Source organism: Budorcas taxicolor, chromosome 2 (genome assembly GCF_023091745.1).
Source record: "Budorcas taxicolor isolate Tak-1 chromosome 2, Takin1.1, whole genome shotgun sequence".
Taxonomy (NCBI): Eukaryota; Metazoa; Chordata; class Mammalia; order Artiodactyla; family Bovidae; genus Budorcas; species Budorcas taxicolor.
This window is the reverse complement of record NC_068911.1, coordinates 97001004-97021913: the sequence shown is the minus strand read 5'-3', so window position 1 is coordinate 97021913 and position 20910 is coordinate 97001004. Positions and strand designations below refer to the sequence as shown.

The 20910-nt window shown below is 39.0% G+C and overlaps 1 protein-coding gene across 4 annotated transcripts in view; it reads right to left on the bottom strand.

Moving 5' to 3' along the window:
• GTDC1 (glycosyltransferase like domain containing 1) overlaps positions 1-20910 on the bottom strand; it is a 434499-nt gene that overhangs the window by 45829 nt on the left and 367760 nt on the right. The window lies entirely within an intron of this gene.

The window sequence follows — 20910 nt, the reverse complement described above, 5'->3', positions numbered from 1 at the left end:
GTGACAGAGGCTGAAATGGTTGGAAGGCATCAATGACGCAATGGACATGCATTTGAACAAACTCCAGGAGTTGGTGAAGGACAGGGAAGCCTGGCGTGCTGCAGTCCATGGGGTCACAAGAGTCGGACATGACTGAGTGGCTGAATAACAACTGGAAGGTGATCACCAAGAACCACACAGGATCACATTCTTCTCAAAGGATGCCAGTCTGGGCCTGTGCCTATTGAGACCAAGCTTTCTCCTTCGATGTTCCTAAGCATCGTTAGGACTTGAAGTGCTACTTGGAGGAGAAATCGGGGGAACTGTAATTTTACTGATTTATCATAAATCCACTGAGAGAATCCTGAGGTAAGAGAGTCAGGTTATGGAGAGACAAAAATTAATAATAACAACATAAACTTATATAGCCTTAAGACCACGGGATGGATAAAATCATTTTCTCTTCAGAATTCTGTGAGGCAGGCAACAGTCTCCCACATAATTTATAGACAAAGAAACCGAAGCTTTGTGAGTTCCCAGAGTGGCCCAGTATAAAGGGTAGACCTAGGATTTGAACCAGCAGTCTGTGCTCACAAATTACAACCCAGTGTATGCGGACATTGGAGGTGCCAAATTCCTTGCCTCTGGTAAACGTGTACTGAATGTAAAAATCAATGAGTGAAGAGCTGTATCTTGGATTTCTTTCATGTTGTACTATAGTTCAAGTTCATTTAATATGGCTAAATTACAAATTTAAGTTCTTTCATCTGAAAGGGCAATATTAGTGTAACATATATTTTTATTATTTCTTATTAAATAGTATAGCTGATATCATGTGAAATACCACGCTGGATGAAGCACAACCTGGAAGCAAGACTGCCGAGAGAAATATCAATGAGCTCAGATATGCAGATGACATCATCCTTATGGCAGAAAGCAAAGAGGAACTAAAGAACCTCTTGATGAAGGTGAAAGAGGAAAGAGAAAAAGCTGCCTTAAAACTCAACATTCAAAAAAACGAAGATCATGGAATCTTCATGGAATCTGGTCCCATCACTTCATGGCAAATAGTGAAACAATGGAAACAGTGACAGATTTAATTTTGGGGGGCTCTAAAATCACAGCGTGGTAACCGCAGCCATGAAATTAAAAGATGCTTGCTCCTTGAAAGAAAAGCTATGACAAGCCTAGACAGTGTATTAAAAAGCAGAGACATCACTTTGCCAGCAAAGGTCCATATAGTCAAAGCTATGGTTTTTCCAGTAGTCATGTATGGATGTGAGAGTTAGACCATAAAGAAAGCTGAGCACTGAAGAATTGATGCTTCGGAACTGTGGTGTTGGAGAAGACTCTTAAGAGTCCCTTGGACAGCAAGGAGATCAAACCAGTCAATCCTAAAGGAAATGAACCCTGAATATTCATTGGAAAGACTGATGCTGAAGCTGAAGCTCCAATACGGTGGCCACTAGATGTGAAGAGCTGACTCACCGGAAAAGACCCAGATACTGGGGAAGATTGAGGGCAGGAAGAGAAGGGGACAACAGAGGATGAGATGGTTGGATGGCATCACTGACTCAATGGACATGAGTTTGAGCAAGCTCTGGGGGTTGGTGAAGGACAGGAAACTCTGGTGTGCTGCAGTCCATGGGGTCACAAAGAGTCAGACACAACTGAGCGACTGAACAATAATGTATTTAATTTACAGTATTATATTAGTTTCAGATGCACAAGAGTGAATCAGTATTTTTATATACTCCGTTTAAAATTATCATAAAATATTGGCTGTACTCCATGTGCTGAACATTATTCCTTGTATATGATTTTTTTATACACAGTAGCTTGTATGTATGGAGAAGGCGATGGCACCCCACTCCAGTACTCTTGCCTGGAAAATCCCATGGACAGAGGAGCCTGGTAGGCTACAGTCCTTGGGGTCACTAAGTGTCGGACACAACCGAGCGACTTCCCTTTCGCTTTTCACTTTCATACATTGCGGAAGAAAATGGCAAACCCACTCCAGTGCTCTTGCCTTGAGAATCCCAGGGATGGGTGAGCCTGGTGGGCTGCCGTCTATGGGGTCACACAGAGTTGGACATGACTGAAGTGCCTCAGCAGCAGCAGCAGCTTGTATGTAATATATTTTAAAATAAATATCTTGCATGTAAACATTTTAGGTTAAGACATGAATGGAGCTTGTTTTTGCTGTTATTTTACTTAAGTCCCATTGACTCATTTTCCCTAGCCTAAGTAAGATTTTGAGATATGCTGCTTTATTTTTCCTTAGCTCTTATTCACTTCACCTACTAAAATTACCTCTTATTCAGTCTAGTGACTTTTAATCCTTACCTACCTAAGTAATCCATTTGCTAAGAACTGTTAGTTTCTATGTCTATCTACTGTATTATCCAGAGGATGCTTGACTTTTTGATAGATTTCTTAATGTAATAAATATGCCTTTATAGAACTATCTGGTGGCAGTCATAAGGCTAAAACACCAACGTGTTTAACCATATACACATTTTCAGTTTTATTTAAGTTCCAAAGAAGTTTATGCAAGATAAATAGAATCACAGGGAGAGAAATTTACGTAAGAAAGAAGGCACATGCCCCTCTCAAAACACCCATCTCCTCCAGTTATCAGCTCTCTATTGTCAGGTCAGATAAAACATGAAGTGGCCCTTAGAAGATGGTGATGATGTAGACAGACTTGGAGGAGAAAGGACAGTATAGAGGAAAAGGAGTAGAACACGAGCAAAAACAAACACTCATTGCAGAAGCAAGGTGAATGAACATACTCCCTGAATCCTGGATGACGAGGTGTGTCTACACATACACACATAAACAGAGGTATGTATAGGTGTTTATTTTTGAAGTACTCTTTGATCTTTGACTGAAGAAATCAATGGGGCAGGCTTGCAACGTGATGGCCATGTTTTGCCATCAGTCAGAGCGGAGGGCTGCCTGCTCCCTCTGGAGGGGTGGTGTTCTCAGTTTTCACTGTTCCTATCTAGCCTTTTCCATTCATTAGTGATACTAGCCTGGTAACTATAAGCCTGTGATTTGTCATCCCAGAGTGGTGGATCTCAATTTGGCATGTTGCAAATCTTAGGGAAGTACTGAAAACACAAATACCTGGGCATCATCTCAGACCAACTGATTAAGAATCCCTCAGAGTGGGGCTTGCACTTGAGTATTTTCTTATGTTGAGAAAGGCTGAGCACCACTTCCTACAAGGTTGAGCACCACTTCCTACAAGGTCTTTACTGCTGGGATTAAGGCAATTCTTTATCATTATTATTTTTTTTTCTGCATACTGCTGCTGCTGCTGCTGCTAAGTCGCTTCAGTTGTGTCTGACTCTGTGCGACCCCATAGATGGCAGCCCACTAGGCTCCTCTGTCCCTGGGATTCTCCAGGCAAGAATACTGGGGTGGGTTGCCATTTCCTTCTCCAATGCATGAAAGTGAAAAGTGAAAGGGAAGTCGCTCAGTCATGCCTGACTCTTAGTGACCCCATGGACTGCAGCCTACCAGGCTCCTCCGTTCATCAGATTTTCCAGAAAAGAGTACTGGAGTGGGATGCCATTGCTTTCTGCATACTAGTACTTCTTAATTTGGCTGTGCATCAGAGTTGACTGGGGCACTTAAAATTTTTTTTTGATGCAAGGGCCCCACTGTTAGAAATTCAGGTTTACTTAGTATGAGGGAGACTGGCATTCTTAATTTTAAAAAAACCCTAATTTTAATAGACAGCCAATATTGAGATCACTGATGTGGGGTGTGAAAGCCACAGAAGGACTCTGAGCAAAATTACATGAAGAAGGTTGGGATATTTACCCTAGGTTTGAACTGCAGGGTGCTAAGGTCAGAGAAGAGAAAGTAAGAAGGTTATTATGCTAGTTTAGGTTTATGTGCATAGGGACTGAACCAGGGGTATGGTATAGAAATAAGATGGAAAGGGAAAAAATCCATGGAATAAATATTGTGAAGATGCATGTTATTGTTACAGAGTAGTAAGCTTTCCCTTATAATTTCCTAATTTCGCATCAGCCTTGAAAGAAGTCTGAAACCTGACATCAAGCTGCTTGAATTATCTAAAAACCAAAAAGCCCTCACTGAGAATTTAGTCTGAAGTAGCACTAGGCTGGTAATTTCCTTAAGCACTTGACACAGGCAAACACACATCCCTTCTGGAGAAATCCAGATACAACTTGGGCAATCCTCAAAGAATTGCCTTTAGTGAAGTTCCAAAAAATTTGGCTTCATGGTCAAAAATCAAAAACATATGGGAAACAAGGAATCATAAAAAGAAAAAAGACAGCAGACCCACAAAAGTTTCAGATACTGGAATTATCAAACATGGAATATAAAAGTCGTATGTTTGAAGTATTTTTTAAAAAGGGACTAAATATATAAAGTGAAAGCTGCTCAGTTGTGTCCGACTCTTTTCAACCCCATGGAATATACAGTCTGTGGAATTCTCTAGACCAGAACACTGGAGTGGGTAGCCTTTCCCTTTTCCAGGGGATCTCCCCAACCCATGGACTGAACCCAGGTCTGCTAAGGCAGATTCTTTACCAGCTGAGCCACAAGGGAAGCCCAAATATATGAAGAGCAGGGGATTATTAAAAATGACCAAAGAGTATTGAACAAGTAAAAGAAAGAAGTTTCAGTGATGAAAAACAAAATGATTGAAATTAAGGGAGAACTAGTAATCTCAGAGATAAAGCTAAAGAAAACATCCAGGAACCAGAAAATAGAATCAAAAGACATGGAAAGGGATGAAAGAAAGATTAAGAAATAGATGATCACAAAAATCAAGACACAGAACACCAAAAAGAGAGAGAATGAGGCAGAGGCAATATTTGTAGATATAATAGTGAATATTTTCCAGAAGTGACGAAACACATCAATTCAAAGATTTACAAATTCTAACAAATCCCAAGTAAGCTAAAGAAAGAAATCCATTCCTGCACATAGGTGAAAGTGAGGCACACCAAAGACAAAGGTAAGATCTTCAAAGTAGCTAGAGAGAAAAGTCTGATTAAGTAATTTCTCCATAGCAAAATGGGGAAGCCCCAGTGGCTCAGTAGTAGAGAATCCACCTACAATGCAGGAGATGGAGTCATGGGTTCAATCCCTAGGTCAGGAAGATCACCTGGAGAAGGTAACCCACTCCAGTCTTCTTGCCTGGAAAATCCCATGGACAGAGGAGCCAGATGGGCTATAGTTGGACATGACTTAATGACTAAAACAACCACCACCATAGCAAAATAAAGCTGAAAGGATTTAATCTCAACCTAGAATGGCATACTCAGAAAAGATATTCTTAAGAAAAATGGAAAAACAAAAGATAATTTCAGATGAGTTTGCCACAAGCACTCTCACTAAAAGCAATTTTTTAGGCAAGGAAAGGTCTAATGTACTCAACCATTAAAAAGAATACATTTGAATCAGTTCTAATGAGGTGGATGAAACTGGAACCTATTATACAGAGTGAAGTAAGCCAGAAAGAAAAACACCAATATAGTATACTAATGCATATATATGGAATTTAGAAAGATAGTAACGATAACCCTGTATGCGAGACAGCAAAAGAGACACAGATGTATAGAGCAGTCTTTTGGACTCTGTGGGAGAGCGAGAGGGTGGGATGATTTGGGAGAATGGAATTGAAACATGTATAATATCATATATGAAACGAGTCTCCAGCCCAGGTTCAATGCATGATACTGGATGCTTGGGGCTGGTGCACTGGGATGACCCACAGGGATGGTATGGGGAGGGAAGTGGGAGGGGGGTTCAGTATTTAAAAAGTTAAAAAAAAAAAAAAAAAAAGCAAGAGGGAATAATAGGCAAGGAAAGAGAAAAATATATGGGTAAGTTTGTATATTAAAATCACCAGGGTAATTATTTTTAAAAATCAACAATTAGTAGACAGCAGTATGGAATGAAAGAAATATTAAGAATGTCAATTACTTTGGTATGCAGACATCTGCAATGAGTTTTTATTAATAAAATGTTCTCATTTGTACATTTCAGTATTAAAGTATTTAAAATGAATGTGTAATGTTCACAAAAAAGTTACATATTGTTCTTTCTTTCCTTCTCTCTGTTGTAATCCTAAAGCAAATTTTATTTGATTAATAGCTACTGTTAAGTCCTGAGCAGGCAAGGACTCTATACATGAATTTTTCTTTACAGTTGCATCCTCAATGCTTATTCCACTGCTCAAGAATTACTGAATGAATGAACAACCTCATACTGACTGCATATGCAACTTTCATTAGGTTGAATAATGGGCCCCTCAGGAAATCTCCACATTCTGATCCTTGAAACTTGTGACTATTACCTTGTTGTTGTTCAGTTGCTAAATTGTGCTGACTCTTTGTGACATCATGGACTGCAGCACACCAGGTTTCCCTGTCCTTCACTATCTCCTGGAGTTTGCTCAAAATCATGTCCATTGAGTCAGGGTTACCATCCAACCATTCCATCATCCTCTGTTGTCCTCTTCTCCTGCTCTCAATCTTTCACAGCATCTGGGTCTTTTCCAATGAGTCGGCTCTTCACATCTAGTGGCCACCGTATTGGAGCTTCAGCTTCAGCATCAGTCTTTCCAATGAATATTCAGGGTTGATTTCCTTTAGGATTGGCTGGTTTGATCTCCTTGCTGTCCAAGGGACTCTTACTTGACAAAAAAGGACTTTGCAAATATGATTAGGTCAAGGATCTTGAGTATGGGAAATTATTCTGAAATATCTGAGTGGCCCTTAAATTCAGTCGCTTATGTCCTTCTAAGGGGGAGGCAAATGGAAATCTGATACCGATGGAAGAGGAGAAGGCAGTGTGATCCCAGAGGAAGAGAACAGAGACTAAAGTTTGCTGGCAGCCTTCAGAGGCTAGAAGATGTAAGGAAGTGGGAAGGAGGTTTCTTCCTCAGACTGTCCAGAGATACTCGAGCTCTGCTAACATCGGATTTCAGCCTGCTGATACCAATTTTGTACTTCCGGCCTCCAGGAATGTAATAGAATAAATTCCTGGTATTTCGGGGCCTGTGCTACGTCTTTGTTGTTGAGCACAGGCTTTCTCTAGTTGCAGCGAGTGGCCCTGGGTGTCTGCTCTCTAGCTGTGCACTGACATCTCATAGTGGTGGCTTCTTTTGTTGCAGAGCATGGCCTCTAGGGGGCAGTCTCAGTAGTTCTGACACATTGGCTTAGTTACTCTGTAGCATGTGAAATCTTCCTAAAGCAGGGCTTGAACCAATGTCTCCTGCATTGGCAGGCAAATTCTTCACCACTGGACCACAGGGAAGCCCCATTCCTGTTGTTTTAAGCTGTCAATTTTGTGGCATTTTGTTACGGTAGCCATCAGAAAAATGAGAGAGTTAAATGAAGAATCAGCCAAGACAAAAATTCAGAGTTGCATGTGAGGGACATGGATGTACCACTCATAAATAAGAGTGTAATTCAGGGGGGAAAAGCAAGTGTTAGAATTGCAACGTGTTCTCTTTTAGAAAATGGCAGGGACACTGTGATCTTTGCAGGCATTACACACCTGTCTTCCTTCCTAGTCTCTGGGCTTCTAAAAAGAGCAGAGGATTATGCCTTTCTTCTTTGGATTCCTGGTAGCAACCTATCACATAGCCCTTTGGTATGTGTTTCGGATGATAACAAGATCATAGATATTTTGCTGAAGACACCTGAAAAAGTGGCCAGCATTAGGTTTATGAATAATGAGATTTTAAATGTCCAGCCTACACTTCATTCCAATGAAAGTGAAAAAACAAGAGTTGACCGTATCTGGTTTAGTACAATGACTGGCTTTATAAGAAGTTCAATAAAAATTTTTTAAAACTTTTTATTTTATATTGGAGTTGAGTTGGTTAGTGACATTGTGATGGTTTCAGTTGAACAGCAAAGGGACTCAGCCACATATGTACATGCATCCATTCTCGCCCAACACCCCTCCTATCTAGGCTGCCACATAACAATGAGCAGAGTTCCCTGAGCTATACAGCAGGTCCTTGTTGGTTATCCATTTAAAATATAACAGTGTGTACATGTTGATCTTGAATGAATCTAAGCAGGAAGAGTTAATAAGTGTTATCCTTAAAAGTTATTTGCTTGTTTCTTAAAAAGTCAAATGTAACCTTATCAGAAAACTCAGTAATTCCATCTCTAGGTATCTGCCTAAGGAAAATGAAAACATATGTCTGAACAAAGACATTATGAAAATGTTCAGAGGAATATTACTCACAATCATTAAAAAATCAGAAGCAGTCCAAACATCTATCAAATGATGAATAATCAAAATGTGTTATATCCATGCAATGGAATATTATTCAACTTCAGAAAGGAACAGACCACTGCTGTCTGCTACAACATGGACAAACCTCAGGAACTCTGATCCAAGTGAAAGAAACCAGATGCTAAAGATCACAGAGTGTATGATTCCGTTTACATGAAATGTCCAGAAAAGGCAAATCTGTAGAGAGAGTAAGCACATTAGTGTTTTCCTGAGGTGAGGATGAAAACAGGGATAGACTGCAAAGGGGAATGAAGATTCTTACTGGGGAGATAAAAATGCTCTAAAATTGGATTGTAGTGATGGTTATAGAACTCTGTAAATTGATTGAAAGTCATTAAGTTGTATTATTTAAAACAGATGGAATTTGTGATATATAAATCTCATTAAAGTCGTCTTTTTAAAAAAATTTTGTTTAAAAATGTGACTTATAAATCTAGAAAGTGCTTTTTAGCAATTCATACCTTTAAAACTATATAAGTCCTGCTCAAATAGCACTGCTATTCTATAGTGAAGGCTTGGGGCAGCCATCTTGTAAAAAACGGAAATAATTTGTGATATTGACAATGTGGGTGCTTGATGTAAGAGCCTCAAAAAACATTTTTCCATCCAGGTTTAGTAATATCCTAACAATCATAAAAATGTGAAGGGACATTTGGTAGCCTTTTATAGACTTCATTTACAAGGCAGATGCTGCTCCTTACAAGTGTTTGCTCTGTAGCTTAATTCCATTTTTTCTGTACAGTATGTACTTGTTTTGGGTAGGCTGAAAATGAAGACAAAAAAAGATGACTTTATTTAGCTGTTTCTTTTCTCTTCTTTTTTCAGGGAGTTAAGAAAAAATTGATTTTGACCAGTAAGAGATCGTGGGCAAAAGTGACAGTTTTATGTGAAGGAATGAAATAATTTGTATTATTTAGTAATAATAATAGCTAATGTTTATTAAATGCTTATTCTCTACCAGGAACTGAGTTTACTTTCATATTATCATCTTCTTTAATCCTCAGAACAATCCTATAATGTACTTAATGTTACCCCTATCATGTAAAGAAGAAAACTGAAGTTAGAGAGCAGATAATTGTAACATCAGGACTTGTAGAGAGATTGGACTTTACTATGCTATAACTAAGGGGCTTCTCTGGAGGCTCAGCGGTAAAGAATCTGCCTGCAATGCAGGAGACATGAGAGACGTAGGCTATCACTAGGTTACAACTGTTGCGCACAGATTTAGGATAAATTTAATGTTTAAAATTAGAAAACTTAAAATTGAATTTATATGATTTAAAATCCAATATATTTTTAAATATAGGAATTGAACAGTTTTATTTGTTAATCACTCAGTCATGTCTGACTCTTTGCAACCCAATGGACTGACTGTAGCCTGCCAAGCTCCTCTGTCCAGGAAATTGGAGTGGGTTGCCATTTCCTTCTCCAGGGGATCTTCCTCACCCAGCGATCAAACCTGGGTCTCCCGCACTGCAGGTGGATTCTTTACCAACTGAGCCACCAGGGAAGCCCCAGGAATTGAAAATATCCATGCTCATAATGCCCACATTTCTATCTTCAGTCCCAACTGCTCTTCTGAATGAAAGACTTATATTTCTATCTTTCAACTTGAAACTTCCACTTGTGTGTCTAAAAGATACCTCAGGCTTAAAATGTACTAAAGAAAGTTTTTAAACCTTATCCTCCCCATGGGTCCTCTATCTCAGTAAATAGCACCTATGTTTATCCAAAATCTTTAAAATATATTCTGATTACTTCTTACATATATTCCCATTACTCTAGTCAAACCACCACATTTGTCTAGATTATTGTAACAGCTGTCTGCATTCATTCAGGTAGGGTGATTGCATTAAAAAATGGATTAAAAAATGTATAACAGGGCATGTCAAAATAATAGGCAAGTGGGCAGATCAAAAGGGCAGCCCTTTTCATTAGGGGTCAATCCAATGACCCAAGTCAGAACAGTCACTATCAACCTTAACAAGTGCCTTCCATGTCTGCCTTTCCAAAAAGAAAGAGAATGTGGTGGAATGTTGGGACATTTTTATAGTCCGGGCCCGGAAGTGGTCCACATCACTTCTGCTTTATGTTTCCTGGCTAAGACCAGTTATGCAGACACACCAAACTGTGGTTGAAACTAGAAAATGTGGTCCAGCTGTATCCCCTCCATAAGATAAAGACATTTTGGAGAAAAGCTAACCATCTCTTCCATACTGCCTCATTCTAGAAGTCTGGCTCTCGGGTCGTAATTCTGAAGTTGGAAAAACAATTTCTCCTTTAAAAGAGTTCTTGTTAAAACCAAAAACTGGCCAGAGTAGGTGAAAGAGGCAGTTGTATAAGGATTGTGTCTAATTTCAGAGTGGAAATATTTGACTGAAGGAAGAAGCCTCGAGAGGTGCCACCTAACGCAGTAGTTTTATGCTAAATCAGATGATAAGTGGCAATCTACATGCTACTAACAGAGGTTTACTAGAATGGGATCTTCTAAAGAAGTATGTGTGGGCCCAGTTTCACTTATATAACAGGAAAACACTTTGGAGGAGGAGGAGGTGAAAATATACACTGAATCACAGAGAGATAATCAATTAAAGGAGAGTTGTACTTTTTTTTTTTTTTCCCTGATGGGGGAAAAATGCCAACAAAAGTTCTAAACTAAGTTCCTAGAAGTCAACCCATTATTTTCACGTTGATAGGGATAGTTTCTAGTATATGAATAGAGGGACGAGAACCAAAGTGATTTTGATTTTGATGTTGAAGGAACAGAGTATTTTAGGGGATATTGATGCTAAGAGCACTTTTTTGCTTTGTCTACATCCCACAGAGAAAGTTATCAGAAGTCAAAGAACTGAAAAGATGTGATTTCAATGAAGGCAACACAGCAATGAAGACAAAATAGGATTCTGGGCAATAAATCTGTTTCTACTCTGTAAATACCCCCCTTTCAATATAAAGGCTCTTTAAAGAAATAAGACAACAAAGCTTTCAGAAGGGGCTTGATACATTATTTATGAATTTATCAAGTGAAAAAAACACCCACTCAGACATTTTAATAAAAACTTTCAACTAATGTATCTAATTTTATTGGTATTAAAAAAAAGCCAATTATGAACTGGAAAGTTACTGTTTGTTAAACTGCTATACAGCTTTCTGCAAATAGAATATTTACAAACCACTTGGAATCACTTTCCCAAAGTTTCAGTTTCTGAAGGTCAAATAACTATGTAACTGCTTAATAAAGAAGCAAAGAAGTACCTCTAAATATCTCCCAGCTCTGATGGGCTTATATGCTGCTCCTTAGGTGAGGTATTAGCAAAGCTTATTTATTTTCATTTCCAAGGCTTTTATTTGCTCATTCCCTTGTGGTAAAGCTGATTTCCATGATGATTCCCTTCTTAATTTTAATACCCTTTTTACTCATCATATAGACATAAGAATTTTCCATAAAATAATGAAATCCTTGCAAAGGAAATGAAGACAAGTCAGAGAATAAAGTAAACTAGCTCCTTTTTTTTTTTCAATTAATTGATCCACTGTCATGTGCATATAAGATTTTTTTTAAACCTAGGAAAATAAGGTTAATTAACATAAAAAAGCCTCACTCCTCTAGATGCTGAATTTTGTATTTTACCCATGCTGCCTTAAGTGCCTTGATTTCCCAGTAATGACCTAGTTCTCCTAATGAGGAACATTAACCCCTGGCTGTAGCTGTCCAGGACTTAATTGTCAACTGCAGCTGAAATAGGAGAGTTTGCCGATCAGCAGGTATGCGGTATATTAACTCATGTCATTTCAACCCCTAATAAATAAATCTGTTGCTAAGGCAACAGGAAGATCAGCTCTATCAGTATTCTCCCCTCCCAGTAACCAGCTCCCCCCACCTTCCTCTTTTGGAGGAAACTGCCTTTCACACCAAGCTTAGGAAAAAAGAAGGAAATTAACTACATGTAACCATAATTAGAAGTAACATCATTTCTCATCTTAGAAACATATCTAAATTAATAAAAGAGGACAGCAAAGAGAGAAATGCTTTTGACTAAGATCACGATAAATTATTTCCTTCAACAGGAGATAGGCACTCTGAGGTACACATGTGAGCAAGAACAAATCTCAAATATTTCGTCTCTTTGTGTTTCTGAAATTTCTCCTTCTTTTGTTTAACCAACAAACGATGCTAGCCTGAATACTGCTGAAATAGCTAATTAGTTGCAGAGCCAATAAAGATGATACAAGGGGAAAAAAACCTTACATAATTTATAATAGTTATTGCTATTCTACCTTGGAATTCTTTGGTGTGATTGAGTTTTTAAAAAAACGAAATAAAAATCTCGTCACCGAACCTTAGTCTGAGTAATCTAAAGCTATTGAATCTCATTCACTTGAGATGGTAAACAGAAATTTAGAAAGTAATTTCAATGGATTATATTTACATGATTTACACATCTGGATTATGGCAGAGGGATAGGTGAAAAAATAATTTATAGGATCTCTCCTTCCAGATTTATTTTTTGATAATAAGTAAGAAATTACTTTGGTTTTGGCCACTTTGAAACTTTCTTCCAAAAACCCGTCAGTTCACTTTTGTATACTACTCTTCTGTTAAAATTTAACAAAATTCTGAATCACATTTACAACTCCTATAAAGGCATTTCATTAAAAAACCTAAACCAAAAACAAATGAAAGCATGCTTTGTAAAAGTAATGCTGATCTCATGGTCATGTCCACCTGTCACTCAGTTCATCTAATTCCTCTTTCTGGCCAGGATGAGAAACTTGTCCTCAACTGGATGAACTGAGGAAGTAAGAGTCATTCATCAAAGAATTACTTTCTAATTCATCACCATTAACTAAGTTGAGTAATATCAACTAAGTTTCCTACATGCCAGGTATTCTAGCTAGATACCATTGAAAAGGTCTCCCCAGACAAACAAAGAAACAAGCAAAAAGTTTATGTTTCTGTCCTGGAGGACCTTAGGATCTAAAATGACATCATTTACAATGTGAAATGAGTTGGGCTAGGAGGCAGAGGGAAAAGTGCAAAGCTCTGTTACACACTTAAGCGGTGCAGTGGATTGCACAGTGCCATTGCTGCATGGAAATTCACAATCAGGGGAACTTAAATCAAGGCAAATGTCCATGGAAGGCAGAGGATTTCAGGGCATCTCTAAAGAGCAACACGAAAGATATTACTCCAGAATGGGGGAGGAAACAGTGGGCTGAATGAAAAGAAGCCATGTCAATTTGGAGAAAGGAAAGGAAAAATATACTTAATGTAACAAATAAATAAACACACACAGTCATATATAAGACACAAATATGTTAAACAAAGAAATAATCTACCTACCTACCTACGCATCCATTCACCCACTCATCCATCTATGTATCTGTATCATCCAGCTATCTACTTCATAATTCATTCACTCCTGACCTGCGGTGCTAAGTAAGTAAGTTTGGTATGAGAATTTCTTCAAAAAGGTTGTCATAGAGGGAAGCAAAGGCAGCTATGAGCCTTGAGCAGGTGAAGATGACTGTCATAAACATATGACAATCAAATAGCATCTTGTGCAGCAATTAGTATGTTTAAGAAATGAGTCAAGTTTAAAGAATTTTTTAACCTTGTTAGGCAGGAAACGTTAACCAGAGCTTAAGTTTATGATATGCTAGAGATAACACCACCTAGACAGTAATGACTATAAGTGGAAGTTCTTTATGCTGACATACTGTGTAAGGTCAGGAAGCAACAGTTAGAACTGGACATGGAACAACAGACTGGTTCGAAATTGGAGAAGGAATACATCAAGGCTGTTTATTGTCACCTTGCTTATTTAACTTATAAGCAGAGTACATCATGAGAAACGCTTGGCTGGAAGAAGCACAAGCTGGAATCAAGATTGCCAGGAGAAATATCAATAACCTCAGATATGCAGATGACACCACCCTTATGGCAGAAAGTCTTCCTGTGGTCATGTATGGATGTGAGAGTTGGACTGTGAAGAAGGCTGAGCGCCGAAGAATTGCTTTTGAACTGCGGTGTTGGAGAAGATTCTTGAGAGTCCCTTGGACTGCAAGGAGATCCAACCAGTCCATTCTGAAGGAGATCAGCCCTGGGATTTCTTTGGAAGGAATGATGCTAAAGCTGAAACTCCAGTACTTTGGACACCTCATGCGAAGAGTTGACTCATTGGAAAAGACTCTGATACTGGGAGGGATTGGGGGCAGGAGGAGAAGGGGACAACAGAGGATGAGATGGCTGGATGGCATCACTGACTCGATGGACGTGAGCCTGAGTAAACTCCAGGAGTTGGTGATGGACAGGGACGCCTGGCGAGCTGCGATTCATGAGGTTACAAAGAGTTGGACAGGACAAAGCGACTGAACTGAACAGAAAGAACTAAAGAGCCTCTTGATGAGACTGAAAAAGTTGGCTTAAAGCTCAACATTCAGAAAACGAACATCATGGCATCTGGTCCCATCACTTCATGCGAAATAGAAGGGGAAACAGTGGCTGACTTTATTTTTTTGGGCTCCAAAATCACTGCAGATGGTGATTGCAGCCATGAAATTAGAAGACGCTTACTCCTTGGAAGGAAAGTTATGACCAACCTAGATAGCATATTAAAAAGCAGAGACATTACTTTGCTAACAAAGGTCCGTCTAGTCAAGGCTATGGTTTTTCCAGTGGTCATGTATGGATGTGAGAGTTGGACTGTGAAGAAAGCTGAGCACCAAAGAATTGATGCTTTTGAACTGTGGTGTTGGAGAAGGCTCTTGAGAGTTCCTTGGACTGCAAGCAGATCCAACCAGTCCATCCTAAAGGAGACCAGTCCTCGGTGCTCCTTGGAAGGACTGATGTTGAAGCTAAAACTCCAATACTTTGGCTACCTGATGCGAAGAGCTGACTTATTTGAAAAGACCCTGATGCTGGGAAAGATTGAGGGCAGGAGGAGAAGGGCACGACAGAGGATGAGATGGTTGGATGGCATCACTGACTCAATGGATATGGGTTTGGGTGGACTCCAGGAGTCGCTGATGGACAGGGAGGCCTGGTGTGCCGCGGTTCATGGGGTCGCAAAGAGTCGGACACAACTAAGCAACTGAACTGAACTAAACTGAGTGTGTGAGAAAGTTAAAAACAGCCCAAGAGGCAATGAGAAACTAAATGTTGAATCTGTTATTTTCATATGCTCAATTTGAAATTTACTTAGAAAGGGATCTATGAATAGAATTTTAGGAATTATAAATGAGGATTTTGTAAGGCTATTTTTTTGACCATAAATTTCCCAGTATTTATTCACCTACTAATTAAGAATCCTGGACTAAGCTCCCAGAGATACATCTGATAGTACTGTTAGAAGACAAAACTATTTGGTGTTGTAACATATAATCATTTAAGCCAGGTATTTCATTACAATTTTTTAAAGATTCTAACAAAATTCTCTAGGGAGATTTTTTTTCTAAAATACCAGAGTTCACTTGAAATTCTTTACAGACAAAAACAGACAATAAGACAAACACTTCTAGGCAAAGACATATAACTTAAGAAAACTTGTCACTGAATTGGGAATAACTATAATCAACCAGAAAGATCTTCATTATTCACATGAGCTTTGGTTGTCCAGTTGACGGATAAATACAGAACTGGTTAGAAAATCCCATTCAAAGGGCAGATAGGCAATCCCATTCAAAGGGCAGATACCCATTATTCCTAGTTGATCTTAAACTAGTTTACTTACGATAACTAGCTATAAGGCTCATATTCCTTACATTAAGGATATTTAACTGAGAAGATTCCCTGGAGTAGAAAGTGGCAACTCACTCCAGTATTCTTGCCTGGAGAATTCCCTGGACAGAGGAGCCTGGCAGGCTGCAGTCCATGGGATCACAGAGATGGACATGACTGAGCACATGCACAGCTGAGAAATAACTCAGTTATTTCAGCGCTCCTGGAAAGCATGTATGGAACCATCTTCTTAGAGATTAAGACAAGTAAGATAGATTCTCACAGGTCTGAGAAAGCTTGGTAGAGTGTGCAGAAAGGCAGATGGCCAGACCATGTGACCATCTTTTCCAGAACTATAATTCTGTGAGGATCATTTCTCCCTTAGAAAAACAGATTTCAACGTGACACGGAAATAGCACAAAGAACACCAGTATCCAAAAGTCGGTACTTTGTCTCTCTGTTCACATTCTGCTGTAGCACCTGAAGACGCTCCATCAAAAGCATTCTATTCTATATATTCTAATGACGTGTAAAACCTGAAAGATTTAAAGCAATCTACTTACCAGACTTTTCTCAAGCTATCTGAGCAACAAGAAAACCAGGATAATTTACCTTGGGCTGGAAAGCATAACATCTGATCATCCAATACAAATCCTTTGAGAAGATGGTCATTAATTTTGTTCGTAATACTGTATTTTTAAACCTCAGAGAATCAAATAGTGAAAAAGTAATTTATTTTAATCTCAAGTAATAAAGCATCATTTTCCATTTTATATCAATCATCTGTCTTCAGCTAGAAATCTCCCAAATTACTGAAAATGTAGTATTGTCAAATTCTTTCAATGTTATAGCACATGATTTACCTAAGTATCTTTCCAACCTGCTTTTATTTCTTAATGGCTGGGCCTTTTCCTTTCCAAATTTACATCCTTAACCATTATCAACATTGCATAAACTTGTTTTATCATTACTTTATGGAAAATACGGCAAATATCATACGGCTTATAAACATTTTGCTTTAAATAAAAAGCTCAGACAATTTCCCCACTTTCCAAGTGACGAGGTCATGGTGGAACTTACAACTATTGCTACTCTAACAATTTCAAACTCCTCACCTGCCATCACAGGCCACTTCTACCTCAGGTTCCTCAACTAGAACATACCCAGGTATGAAACACTCACAGAGGCTTCAGGATCAAAACAGAATTTCCTATATCCAAGAACCCTCTCATGGCTTCCTAATTCTTGAGTCCACATTGACAAAAATTCTGTTTGAGAAAATTTTCTTCTATATCATCAATACTTGTTTGCTATCAACTGCTAAACCTAGATGTTAATATTAATATATTAATATTTAGGACAAGAAAAATTAGTCTATGAGAACTAAAAGTGAGGCAATTCCAATGACTGATACCAGACATACATCACTATCAATTCCATTTGACAGTGGTTCTCAAAGGGTAGTCTGTGATTTCTTGGGGTATTCAAGACCCTTTAATGGAGTCTGCAAAGTCAAGCTATTTTCATAATAATACTAAGATGTAATTGGCCTTTTTCACTGTCTTGACATTGCTGTGATACTAAAAAACTGACAGGTAAAACAGTTGATGCCTTAGGGCAATGGCAATCAGTCAGTGTATTTTCTCTCTTTTTTTTAATACTTATTTGGCTGTGTTGGGTCTTAGTTGTGGCACGTGGGCTTCTCTATTTGCGGTGCATGGGCTCAGGAACTGCTGCGTTTGGACTTAGATGCCCCCTCACATGTGGGTTCTTAGTTCTTCAACCAGGGATTGAATCCACGTCCCTTGCACTGGAAGGAGTCTTCTTAACCACTGGAGCACCAGTATAGTCCCCCAGTCACTGTATTTTTTTTGTTTTTTAGTCTTTGAATGTTGAGTGGCTAAAAATTTATTTTTAATCGAAGGATAATTGCTTTACAATATTGTATTGGTTTCCCAGTCACTGTATTTTTAACCAACTGCATTTGCAGTAAAAGAGAGCAAAACATCAGTTTCACTCAAAAACACCCTTGAAGAGGCATTAAAATTGCTAATTTTATTAAATTTCACCTTTTCAAGGTACTTCTCCTAATATTGTATGACAAAATTAGAAATACTAATGAAGCACCTTTGTATACCAAGCTTCGGTTCAGTTCAGTTCAGTCGCTCAGTCGTGTCCGACTCTTTGCGGCCCCATGAATCGCAGCACACCAGGCCTCCCTGTCCATCACCAACTCCCGGAGTTCACTCAAACTCATGTCCATCGAGTCCGTGATGCCATCCAGCCATCTCATCCTCTGTCATCTCCTTCTCCTCCTGCCTGCAATCCCTCCCAGCATCAGAGTCTTTTCCAATGAGTCAACTCTTCGCGTGAGGTGGCCAAAGTATTGGAGTTTCAGCCTCATCATGAGTCCTTCCAATGAACACTGAGGACTGATCTCCTTTAGGATGGACTGGTTGGACCTCCTTGCAGTCCAAGGGACTCTCAAGAGTTTTCTCCAACCCACAGTTAGAAAGCATCAATTCTTTGGTGCTCAGCTTTCTTCACAGTCCAACTCTCACATCCATACATGACCTCTGGAAAAGCCATAGCCTTGACTAGACGGACCTTTGTTGGCAAAGTAGTATCTCTGCTTTTGAATATGCTATCTAGGTTGGTCATAACTTTCCTTTCAAGGAGTAAGTGTCTTTTAAGTTCATGGCTGCAGTCACCATCTGCAGTGATTTTGGAGCCCAAAAAATACAGTCTGACACTGTTTCCACTGTTTCCCCATCTATTTCCCATGAAGTGATGGGACCAGATGCCATGATCTTCGTTTTCTGAATGTTGAGCTTTAAGCCAACTTTTTCACTCTCCTCTTTCACTTTTATCAAGAGGCTTTTTAGCTCCTCTTCACTTTCTGCCATAAGGGTGGTGTCATCTGCATATCTGAAGTTGTTGATATTTCTCCCGGCAAGCTTGATTCCAGCTTGTGCTTCTTCCAGGCCAGCGTTTCTTGTGATGTACTCTGCATAGAAGTTAAATAAGCAGGGTGACAATATACAGCCTTGACGTACTCTTTTTCCTATTTGGAACCAGTCTGTTGTTCCATGTCCAGTTCTAACTGTTGCTTCTTGATCTGCATACAGGTTTCTCAAGAGGCAGGTCAGGTGGTCTGGTATTCCCATCTCTTTCAGAATTTTCACATTTATTGTGATCCACACAGTCAAAGGCTTTGGCATAGTCAATAAAGCAGAAATAGATGTTTTTCTGGAACTCTCTTGCTTTTCCCATGATCCAGCAGATGTTGACAATTTGATCTCTGATTCCTTCTGCCTTTTCTAAAGCCAGCTTGATCATCTGGAAGTTCACGATTCACATATTGCTGAAGCCTGGCTTGGACAATCATATATAAAAGTGAAAGCACTTATATGATTGAGTTGTGGGCTAAAGTAGCTTTTTTTTTTTTTAATGAAACACCAATTTGACTTAATAGAACAATGAATAGACAAACCATGGTTGATCAGACTTGGGTATATGGAAGACAGTTTCTCAAATATGAGCCATACGAACCTGTCACTTCAAGGTAAGCAATTGATAACATTTGTTACAATGATAAATTCAAGTTTTTAATTAAAAAGTAGAATTTTGGCAAAAATTGTACCTACACAGTGAGATTCACAACTTTCTAAGAATAAAAAATTCTTCTGATACCAGTGACGATATTAACAATGTGATTCTTTGAAATAAGGAATTGTGTCAATACTTGGAAGAGCTGCATAATTCAATGAACCTGCACTTTCCAAGTAACCAGTATGGATGCCACATGCATGCATGCTAAGTCGCTTCAGTTGTATCCAGCTCTTTGAGACCCTACGGACTGTAGCTTGCCAGGCTCCTCTGTCCATGGGATTTTCTAGGCAAGAATACTGGATGGGTTGCCATAGCCTTCTCCAGGGGATCTTTCCAACCCAGGGATCAAACCTGTGTATCTTATGTCTCTTGCATTGGCAGGTGGGCTCTTTACCACTAGTGCCACCTGGGAAGCCCCACAGGATGCTATAAAATCTTAAACAGCAAGTAACAGAGCATGATGGCACGATGGCACCCCACTCTAGTACTCTTGTCTGGAAAATCCCATGGACAGAGGAGCCTGGTAGGCTGCAGTCCATGGGGTCGAGAAGAGTCGGACACAACTGAGCGACTTCACTTCCCCTTTTCACTTTCATGCACTGGATAAGGAAATGGCAACTCACTCCAGTGTTCTTGCCTGGAGAATCCCAGGGACGGGGGAGTCTGGTGGGCTTCCGTCTATGGGGTCGCACAGAGGTGGACACGACTGAAGCGACTTAGCAGCAGCAGCAGCAGCAGCAGCAGCAACAGAGCATGAAGAGTCACTGAGTGAGAGTCTCCTACTTGTCAAGTGCAGGTGTAGTGGCAGAAAAAGAATATCTACAATCATCTGACTAGGTCATTAAAACACTCTATCCTTTGCCAGCTCTCTTTGTGAGGCAAAATTTTCTTCATAAACCTCCACCAAAACAACATACTGCAGCAGATCAAATGTATAAGCAAATACAAAGAATTTAACTTTTTTCTATTTGGACAGATGTTACAAGTTTATAAAAATGTTAAATAATCTCACTCTTTTCACTGTTTTTTTTAAATTATTTTGTAAAATATAGTTACTTTCCTAAAAATACATTATTTATGTTAACATGTATTTGGCTCTTTATTGTTACTTTTAAATGACACAATGTCAATTTTAAAACTTTCCCCCCAGTTTTAATTTCTAATTTAGTAACTATTGATTGGTCTAAGCTCAAGAAACAAAAATCTTTGGTGTTCTAATAATTTTTTAAAGATTTAATTTTTTAATTCTTTGGCTGCTCTGGGTCTTCACTGCTGCATTCGGGCTTTCCATA